This window comes from Macaca mulatta, chromosome 12, assembly GCF_049350105.2.
Source record: "Macaca mulatta isolate MMU2019108-1 chromosome 12, T2T-MMU8v2.0, whole genome shotgun sequence".
NCBI lineage: Eukaryota > Metazoa > Chordata > Mammalia > Primates > Cercopithecidae > Macaca > Macaca mulatta.
Window position 1 is genome coordinate 71,320,735 of NC_133417.1, and position 11,472 is coordinate 71,332,206.

Here is an 11,472-nt window from a genome sequence, read left to right on the forward strand (position 1 = left end):
TGTTACCCATGTCCAGAAAGAGATCCAGTTAAAAAAAGAGCACACTCATCCCCTTCCAAAGCTGTACCCCTGCTGGTAATTTTAGCATTGGTTTATCACGCAGCCCTCGACACAGGTTAGCAATCCCTACAAAATCAAGAAAAACCCTCATCTTCTGCTTTCAACCTTGCTCTCTGTATTTCAACCACACCGGCTTTCTTGCTTCTCCTTAAATACATCAAATATGCCTTGGGGCTTTTGCAATTGTTGTTTTTTTGTGACTAGAATGATCCTTCAGTTGTTTAGCTAGCTCCCTTACTTTCTCATTTACTTCATGTCTCTACTCAAATACCCCTGTATAAAATATATATATATAAAATACCTCCTTCTCTCAATTCTCTGTCCTGTTTTATTGTTTTTCACAGCATATCATATGGTACAATGATGGATAGTGACTAATATTTATCTATTCATTATCTCTTAAAATTGGCGTCAAATATCCATGTGCTGTTCATTGTATCTGGTGTCTACAATAAAAACTTTATGAAGAAGGAAGAGAGGGAAAAAAGAAAGAGGGAAGGAAAGAAGGAATTACTTTTAAATTCCAGGAAAAGTATGAATGCTGAGAAGAGAGAGGTTGTGAGTTCTTGGAGCTGGCCTGGAGGGACTCAGCAGCCACTTACCACTGCCCTTGGGATCTCTGCCAGGTCTTCCTCCCTACAAACCTCAATGGCACCAATACCAACTTGGATGCCAACTCCTGACCTACACATTTTGGAGGCCAACTGGACCAGACCTAATGATTAATCACTAGGCTAAGATAAATCAATTGGAAATTTCAGCTTTAACCTTGTTTTTTCTTATCTGTCACTCTACCTCTTAAGCATATCTGTCACTGCCAAAAGTTTTTGTGTCCCTTATTTCACTTAGCATGTCTCTTCTAGGTCCATGCATGCTGTCACAAATAGTAAGATTTCTTTCTTTTTTTAAGGCTAGATAATATTCTATTTTATATACAGACCACATTTTCTCTACCCTTTCATCTGTTGATGATCATTTGGGTTGTTTTCATATTTTTGCTATTGTGAATAATGCTGCAATGAACACAGAAGTGCGTATATCTCTTTGAGATCCTGATTTCAATTGCTGGATCATATGGTAGTTCTACTTTTAATTTTTTGAGGAACTTCCATATTATTTTCCATAGCAGCTACACTATTATACATTCCCACCAACAGTGGACAAGGGTTTCATTTTCTTCACATTCTCAACAACACTTTTCATTTTTTATAATAGCCATCTTAACAGGTGTGAGATAATTATCTCATTGTAGTGTTGATGAAACCTTAACCACTTAGTCTAGAGGATAAGATACCAATCCACAAATAACTAAAATAGATTGAGATATATCATAGAACTCAAAGACCAAATTTCCCATGGTTTTTATATCCCAAAGTACAGTATCTAAGTGGATAATAGATATTTTTTGAAATTGCATGCAAAAATTATTATAAATACAATGTATAATAAGTTTTCCAAAAATGTTTTAAAACCTTTAAAAGACAACTTTTTGAATTATCGAGGTTAGACAATTTAACTGACATAGATAATTGAGTCTTTGTGACAAGTACTGTGATTTAGGTTTCATTTGTGTGTATCAATTTGTAATTCTCTAAATATTTGTACTCCTCCAATATAGAATGTCTAAATTTTTATTTTCCAGGATATATAAATACTTCCAATGAACACCATTGTCTTATCCTGCACAAGATCACTTTGCTTTTCATACTTCTCCATCCCCTAGCTCCAGGATCTCATATGTGTAGCTTCATTCCCTGTTACTTCTCCATTTCCGAATAAACTTCACCCTAGGCATTTTTTTTTTTTCTTGAGACTGAGTCTTGCTCTGTTGCCCAGGCAGGAGTGCAGTGGCTCGATCTCAGCTCACTGCAACCTCCACCTCCCAGACTCAGGCAATTCTCCTGCCTCAGCCTCCCGAGCAGCTGGGATTACAGGTGCCAGCCACCATGCCCGGCTAATTTTTATATTTTTTTTAGTAGAGATGGGGTTTCACTATGTTGGCCAGGCTGGTCGTGAACTCCTGACATCAAGTGATTCGCCTGCCTCAGCCTTCCAAAGTGTTGGATTACGGGCGTGAGCCACTGCGCCTGGCCCACCCTAGACATTTTATACATATTTCCCTTTTAATTACACCATTCCTCTTTTTAAAAATCTTTTCTACCTTGGGGAACGCCTTTTTCCCATTTCAATTTTTTTAAATGTTAAAACAAAATATGTGAATCATAGCAAAGTCAAGTCAGAGTAGTGCAATGCTGCTTCTAGACCAGGAAAGGGAAGTCATTCAACCTAAAAAACAACTTCAAAAACACTTTAAATGCATAGGTACTCTTTTCGTAATGTCTACACACTTCCACCAAAATCTCAATTTTGACTTAACACAATGTACCCCTCAGGAATTGGTATTCAAGATGAAAATTGAAACAATCTTCCATCTTTCTTTTTTTGTTGTTTTCTATTAACTGTAATTACATGATTTGGTATGTTTGATTGCAAATGTAATTTTATTTTAGCTCCATTAAGGGTTAAACATATTTTATAGAATGCTTGGTAACGTAACCACCAGGTGTATCTGTGTGGGGTATGTGCAAACATATTCTTGGAATATATAAGATTTCTTTCCTATAAAAGAAATGTGTATGTTATTCAAGTTTAGTAACCACCGTGAGTCTTTGGAAAGGATAGGTAATTTCTGAGCCTTAGTGTTCTCACCTCAAATGGTGGTCATGAGGATTTAAATGGAGCATATGAAAATCCCTTAACAAACTACTCAGTTTAGCATCAAGGAGATGTCCATACATAAGACTGTTACATTAATGTTATCAGTAATATTAGCCAGATGTAAACTTTTCCATATGTATTTTTCCTTATAACAGCATAATTGCTGGCCTTGCACAGTGGCTCACACCTGTAATCCCAACACTTTGGGAGGCCGAGGTGGGCGGATCACCTGAAGTCAAGAATTCGAGACTAGCCTGGCCAACATGGTAAAACCCCATTTCCACTAAAACTACAAAATTAGCCGGGCATGGTGGTGCATGCCTGTAATCCCAGCTACTCGGGAGGCAAAGGCAGGAGAATCACTTGAATCTGGCAGGCAGAGGTTGCAGTGAGCCAAGATTGCACCACTGCACTGCAGCCTGGGCAACAGAGTGAAACCGGCACACCTTTACCTATGTAAAAAAACCTGCACATCCTGTACATGTACTTTGAAACTTAATTTAAAAAAAAAAAAAGAGTCTGGGCATGGTGGCTCACACCTGTAATCTCTCAGCACTTTGGGAGGCCTAGGTGGGCAGATCACCTGAGGTCAGGAGTTCAAGACCAGCCTGGCCAACATGGTGAAATCCTATCTCTACTAAAAATACAAAATTAGCTGGGCGTGGTGGCGCATGCCTGTAATCCCAGCTACTTGGGAGGCTGAGGCAGGAGAATTGCTAGAACCTGGGAGGAGGAGGTTGCAGTGAGCCAAGATCATACCATTGCACTCCAGCCTGGGCAACAAGAGCGAAACTTAGTCTCAAAAAAAAAAAATGCATTTTGATTATAATATTCTAAGTTATTAAATGTCTAGATAACATTATTGGACATCTACTCATATCTACTTATCATGTGTAAGACACTAAAGTGATTGTTTTGGAAAAAAGAAATTAGGATATATAAACATATATATCTCCTAATATATAATATACTATATGTATAATATATACAATAGCCCTTAGAAGTAAATACTACTAAGTTACAGGAAAGCAATATTTAAGAAATTAATATTTGACTAAGACCACATATTGAGTAAAGGAAATATTTGGGAGAAAAAAAAACTAACTTTCACTATACTAATTTGAACTCAAATTTATTTCTCTGTGCTTTTAACACTTTATAAAAATATTTTACAGTCTGAAATATAGTAGAGATGTAATATAAATTTTGAAAGGCACATCTCTGCCTAGCTGTTCTACAAGTGTTCATTCCTAAAAGTCTGTCAGCTGATCTCACGGGATTTTAAGAAACTTATTCCCAATTGATCCATGAGTAGGCCACTTCCCTTTTTCCTACCTGAATTACCATGAGCCAAGTTTGTGCATGGGGTAACAAGAATACATATTTTGTTAAGAGGGAAATAATTTCATCACTTCAACTTTATAATATTTTGTTCCATCAAAAGATCATTTATAAAGGTTGGTCCCATAATATTTACCTAGAAGGAATCACTCAGATAAAGGCATCACTTACCAATAAAGCATTCAATTCATCCTATTCAAAATTTACTTAATAAATTGTCTTTACTCTGAGCCCTAAAAGATACACTGTCTATTGACTTGAAAGAATAGTCATTTAGTAGAGTTTAAATCAATATATGAAATAAAATTTTAAATGTTTTTATAGAAACAGGGTTTCCTTTTATTGCCCAGGCTGATCTAGAACTCCTGGCTCAAGCAATCCTCCAGCCTTGGCCTTCCAAAGTGATGGGATTGCAGGGGTGACCAGCTGCGCCTGCCATGATATTTTATTATCATGTAACATTTTTCTCATTTTTCCCTGTTTTACTCATCTGCATGTATTTGAATATCTACATTCACTTTTTTCAAATTCTAAAGTATAGACTCTCAAGAAGATGACATATTTTTAAAATAATTACATTGGATTTAAAAACATATAGTGTAGGAGCAACTAGTAAAAGTTGACAGATACTACATCCAGTGAAATTACCCCATTTAAAAAAAAAAAAAAGCAGATAATGGGCTGAGCACGGTGGCTCACTCACGCCTGTAATCCCAGCACTTTGGGAGGCTGAGATGGGTGGATCACAAGGTCAGGAGATTGAGACCATCCTGTCTAACACGATGAAACCCCATCTCTATTAAAAATACAGAAGCGTTAGTCGGGCATGGTGGCGGGTGCCTGTAGTCTCAGCTACTCGGGAGGCTGATGCAGAAGAATGGCATGAACCTGGGAGGCAGAGCTTGCAGTGAGCCAAGATAGCGCCACTGCACTCCAGCCTGGGCGACAGAGTAAGAGTCTGTCTCAAAGAAATAAAAAATAAAAATAAAAAAATTTAAAATCAGATAATACAGGGAGTCTAGGTGTGCACATAGCACATAACATTTTTATTAAAAATCTAATGGGAATGTTTTTAATACTTATATTTTAATGCATGTATCTAATCTTATTTATCTTTCTTTAGAGGCCTAATTTTCCAATTATTTGTACTGATAGTTTGACCTAAAAGTGGAGTAACATTTGCGTTACTGGCATACATATCAAACATATGGAAGATGAGATGTAAGAGAGAAGGACAAAAAGAAGAAAAAGGGCATTCATTGCAGGGCAGGATGCTAACTTAATGACATTGTGAATGTACTCACTCTAAATTTCCAAGTGACAATCCTAGGTGCAATTAGAGTTTTATTGTATTTTGATAAATGATTCAGAAAGCTTTGTAAAAAATCCAAGGAGACATTTTAAAGAAATTTATGATCAGTAATAGCAGTCTCTCCAACACTTGACACAAGAAAAGGAAATCATAAAATGAATAGCAAGGAAATTACAATTAAAGTAATGGTAGGTTTTGACAACAACATATGGCATTTTTGGCTCCATGGTCTATCACTTTAAAAAATCTAAAGATATTTCATCTCCTGTATTAAAGAAACAATAACAACGTATTTTTTGCTTACAGTAAGTTGTTATTTTTAAAAGAGATGTGGAAAGAATGGTTTTCTCTATAGGACTAAAAAGATATAGAATAATTCAATTCTACATATGTCAATTCAAATTTGTCTGTGGCAGATTATGCATACTGGCACTGTTCAAGGCATTCCCCTCTTCCTTCCCCACTTTATCATGGTCTGGCATTTTTCCTCACCACTCAGAAGGGTTTCTTTCCTCCAAACTTCATTCCACCTTTAGCTGCCAAGAATTGATGGCTTTCTCTTTTGCCTAAAGTCATTTCCTTCCAGCAATGCAGAGAGGAAAGAGTAAGTGAAACCTTCAATGAAGAAATTTCATTTTTTAGAATGGCAGGACACCAAAATTGTTATCTCATATTCCCACAAAAGTATTCTACCCACATTCTCTGGATGGTCTCATAAATCCTCATATAAAATATTTTTATACAATTTTATAATATCTATTTTAATATGAACTTGCCTGTCAAGTGGTAATCTAACTCTACATAGTTGTAAAGGAAGATGTCATAATACTTCTGCAAAGAATAAATTAGGTAATTTGTGATGTGTAATATGAAGGACCATCTTCAATGAGCACACAGATGCCCTCCAATACAACATCCACAATATGTCCTCTTCAGAGCAAATTTTTAAAAATCCCTGCTAGCAGTTAGTGAAATAATTTAGTCCTTCAAGATGTAATGTGGTAACCAAATTATTTCCCAAAAATCTGTGACTGGCCATTTGTTACATTAAAAAATCATTAATCAGAATCTGTCACCTAACTGAAAGCTAAATTTTCAACCAAATGTTAGTAGCAAAACTCGCTGTTTGTTTAATATCTTTAGGTATAGTCTTGAAAAATAAAGGGGTGAGGCAAATCACCATACAAAGTGTGTGTGTGTGTGCATGTGTGTGTGTGTGTGTATGTGTGTGGTAAACTTCTAGTATAAATATGACACAATCATTTATGAGCATCAAGTTTGCAGTCCTTACTCCCACTCTAATAATAGTGATGGGTCTTCATGGATAAGCCCACATTGCCTCTCTGAACCTTCCTTAGAAAATGTTTCAAATTTTTGGAAAATGTGCCCTTTGTACCTGGGGCAAACATCAATTTAGACCATATGGAAACCTAACCTATGACCTCAGCCGCATCTGACTATATTTCTATCACCTGAGCTCACATAAGCATCTATATTTATTTTAAAAGAATATTTTAAATTCATAGTCAGTGACTATTGACTGGCCCTCAAATTTCTGTTAGATTATACAGATTTAAACCTAACAAGGTTATCGTTTTAGATTTGGAGTCACTCATACTAAAATCATATTAGTTTCTGCAATCCAATTTTTTCTTAAAATATATTTTAATACATTTGTGGTCACTGCCTTTCTACGAATTAATTACAAATTACTTATCTTTGCGTACATTATCACCTATACTGCTAAAAGAGAGAATACATCTCAGGATATTTTACCTCCTCAAAATCATACCACGATACTGTAAACATACTAAATGCTCGACAAATAAAAAATAAATAGAATCACAAAATTCATGTTTCCAGGGTTAATAAGCTTTATTCTGGAAGAATCCATATTTTTGTACTTTATTATTTATATAAATATCTACGAACCCCCTACTCCTTGATGCCAGGCACTATTCTGGAAGCTAAGTCAACAATGAAGACATAGTCTGGGTTGCCTTGGAGTATTCAGCATGCAAATTCACAAAATACCTGCATGCCGTAACAAGCATTATGAAAGAAACAAATAAGGTACCAACATCAAGACCAACAGGCGACAACCTACTTTTGACAAGATGATCAAAAATGATCTTTCCAAAACAAAAAAATCGCGAGCTGAGATTTAAAGTTTAAGAAGGAGTAAGCATGCGGAGAGTCCAGGCATTGGGAACAGCATTTGAAAAGGCCTTAAAGAGTGCTATTGTTTCATGTGTTTTAGCCACCACCTGGGCAGGTGCACCTTAATGAGAAGAGAATAGGTTCTGGTGAGGTTGGAGAGAAGGGTCAGAGCAGACAGTAAACCAGATGCTGAGGAAAGGCATTTATTGTTGTTGCTAACTGGTCTCTGTGTTGTCGTGTTTATTTCTTCTTCTCCTCCTCTTCTTCTTCTTCTTTTTAAAAATGCAGTTGTGAGCCAATGTTTGTTAGGGGAGACAGGATGGTATTGTTTTGTATGGAGAATGAATTGCAGGGAAGAAAATTACAGAAGTAGAGAGATTGATGTGGAGGCTGTGGCAGGGTTCCAAGTAAATTATGAAGATGACCTGAACTAATTTGATGGCAGCGTAGATACAGAAAAGAGAGTGAACGAGATGCATCTGAGACATATGATGAAATAGAAATAAGTTTGGGAGATAAGATTAATAGATCTACTTATAGGCTGGAAAGGGCTGAAATGGAGTAATGAGGAAGAGAGCAATCAAAGGTGATTTCAATACTTGGATGGTGAAGCCATTTATTCAGATAATGAAGATGGGAGGAAAGAATCTGAGACAGAGTTTTAGGGAAAGTCATAAATTATTATCATTATGACATCTAGAATGTTCCATTTACATTAATAAACTTCAAACTGTTTTACAAGATCATGACTTGTCTTAGAAAAGTACCACATAAATTCTTCTAGCACTTCACACTCTTTTGCATAACTAATAGGAATAGAAATTATATAAAAAATAATTATTATTCATGTAAAATGAAAAATTCTATTTTTTTCCTTGCCACAGAGAAAGTGGGTTGATTATATAAATAAAGTAAATAGAACCCTACTGATTGCTCTTCTGAATTTATTTACTTATTTATTTGTTTATTTATCTATTTTGCTGCTGAAACTCAGCACAGCAACAAGTAGCAAAAACATAGAAGCATTACCACAGAAGGGCTCCCATTATTATGTGCAGGCCCTAGGGGACAGGAGGCCCAAGATGCTTTTGGCAGAGAGCCAGACTTGACTCATCTTTTTTCTGTGGAAGCATCAGGTACTCTGTGAGCCCAGCCCTGCACCATAGGAATCAAGGCATATCATATATCCAGTCACTGTAAAAATACATCACTGTGTCCCACAACTGCACAGGGGTTTACTTAAGGAAACCTCCTTTTAAACATCTACAAAATTTTTTTAAAATTGTCTTAAGCCAAACTATCAGTTGCCTAAATAGAGGGCACATCCTTCTTTACATCAGATACCATATTCTGTCTAAAATCTGGTTGTTGATAAGCTAGTCTAACAATCATGAAAATTTGTTACATAGGGATCAGCTAGCTTTCAAATAATCAATAATTTTTTTTAAATCTCACCATAAATTACAAGAAAAAAATTCTAGTTCAAACTTTTTTAAATAGTGGAAAAAATCTGAATAATTTTCAATAAAATGAACAGTTGAGTAATTGGATTTGGTTTGCAGTTTATATAAAATAGGTTTATATTGATGTTAAAGCAAAAATCATAAAAATATATTTAAATTACAAGGAAAGAAAGAGAAAGAAAATCTTTATCTTGTCTACAGGGAAGAAGAAATAGAAAAGAATAACAAATATGTTTCTGAAAAGAACTAAACCTTCCAACACTAACTTGTCAGTACTGATAAGCTATCACTTCCTTAAAAGCTTACTTTCATTTGGCTTTTATCTTACTGACACTAGCTTCTTAAAAACTCCCCTAAGTTTCTCTTGTAAATTGCTCTTAACATCAGAGTAGATATAATCTACGAACGCTCCAAGTTAAAAAAAAACAAACAAACCCTAAAATAATGCGTGAAATGTTTACTATAATCACAAAAACTGGCATTAATGTTTCCAGTTTCTTGTTCTGATTTTTGTCTTGAATATAAGGGACGAAAATATCCATTTTTTTCCCCAAAAGTAAATGAGTTTCCGAAGTTGAATTCGATAAAAAGTTAAAAGGATTCTGCATCTTTTCTGAATTTCACTGTAAAGTGCTTATTCGAAAAAATAAGTAAATAAATAAACTGCGCTGAGAAATAGGGGCAGAGCTGTCCTGTCAATTATTTGTGTTTGTGTGCTCTTAAGGGGTGCGGGGGTTCTTTTCTGTCCCCACAGGTAGTAACTGCTACGCTGGTTCTGCACGCTCAGCTTTGCAGATGGAAAATACAGCACATGCTTTTTTGCTCGTAAAAAATATGAGCTGCCCCTTGAACTGAAGCACATCTCACAACTCTGCTAGCGTAAACATAAATAAAAGACAGTAAACCACCCGGCATTGCTACCCTTCCTTTCCACAGTTTCAGAACCTGGCAACAAACCCACAGCTCTTCCTCCCATTGCTGAAACCACCCGGTCAAGCTTCTCCCCTCTCTTCCTTCCAGGTGGCGTATACAGAGTGCCAGAACCGAGATGTGAAAACAGACACAGGTGGGTGTGGCAGTTGAGGCGAGCACGGGCGAAAGACCGGGGGCTTCTCCTCTCCTCCCCACCGAAGCAGCAAAAGAAAAGGGACTTACTTGCGACCTAGCCGGCTGACCATCCCCACCCAGTGCACCCGCAGAATCTGGCCCCAGGGGAGGGCGCGGGCCTCTCTTTCCTCGGCGCTCTCTCAGGGCTGCTTCTTTTTCTTTGGGTTCCTGTTGCTCAGGGGACGCCTGCCGCTAGCAGCCACTGGCACCCAAGCTAGCCCAGCCCCAGCCGAGCCGGCAGAATTGGAAAGCCCACAGCCGCAGCTGGAGCGCTGGCGACCGCCTGCCTGCACGCAGACTGCGCCCCTCCTGCCAGGGCGCGCCCGGGGAGGTAGCAGCCCCGCCTCCCCGAGGGCAGCTGCGCGGCTTTGCCTCCTCCACTCCTCCCCGCGCGCCCAGGTCCCCACCCCTTGCTCCCTCCCTCCCTCCACTCCAGCAGGCGGCGCAGGGCGGAGACCTAGCTAGGGGCGCGGTGGTGGCGACGCTGTAGCCTCTGCACCATGCACTAATAGAAGGCGGAGGAGGGGGTTGCACGACCTGCCATCCACGGCCACTCATTGGGTGGGGCGTGTGTGTGTGTGTGTGTGTGTGTGTGTGTGTGTGTGTGTGTGTGTGTGTGTGTGTCCAGCAGCCAGAAGAGCCCTTCCCTTATCGGAGGAGGGGGTTGCACGACCTGCCATCCACGGCCACTCATTGGGTGGGGCGTGTGTGTGTGTGTGTGTGTGTGTGTGTGTGTGTGTGTGTGTCCAGCAGCCAGAAGAGCCCTTCCCTTATCTCACCCCCGCCCCCCTCATCCCTTTCCTCCCTTCCTGATCAGCAGAATCGGCTAACGCTTCCGAGAAGCCACTTTGTGTGGCTTGATGGAGAAAAACTCCGGAACAGAGGAGGTGGGGACCAATGGCAAAGCCCTGAGTCTGGGGCATTGGGTGGGGAGCCAGACAACACCGTCTGGCCAGCGCCTCCCGGGTCCTGGGCTCTGAAGAGTCTAGGCTGGGAATTGGTTTCTTCCCTAGGGCTTTGCTCACAACCGCGAGTGGGGCGGTGACGCTCAAAACCGGTATCTAGGATATGTTTTCTGTTTTCTTTATATATATATGCAAATCAGTTGAATTGCAGAGTCTTCCAGGCAAGCAAATAATACATTTTCTTTCGAAGATGCAGTGAAGAATCAGAGGATGTCCTAGGTTGGGAAGGAAACATGGGGAAAAGGCTGCTTTTCCAGACCTGGGACGCGATCATCTGAATATGCCATCAGTCATATGCGTTCTGAATTTCAGAGCTGGTAGGAGCGACTGTGAAAATAAATTTTTA

General features: G+C 38.7%; 1 protein-coding gene across 1 annotated transcript in view; it reads right to left on the bottom strand.

The window, feature by feature from the left end:
* Window positions 1–10,572, bottom strand: part of SCN9A (sodium voltage-gated channel alpha subunit 9) — a 180,535-nt gene extending 169,963 nt beyond the window's left edge. Inside the window, exon 1 of the mRNA XM_015110280.3 lies at window positions 10,210–10,572. The gene's annotated coding sequence lies outside the window, so the exon portion shown is untranslated. The remainder of the gene's footprint in view (window positions 1–10,209) is intronic.
* Window positions 10,573–11,472: the final 900 nt, after the last annotated feature.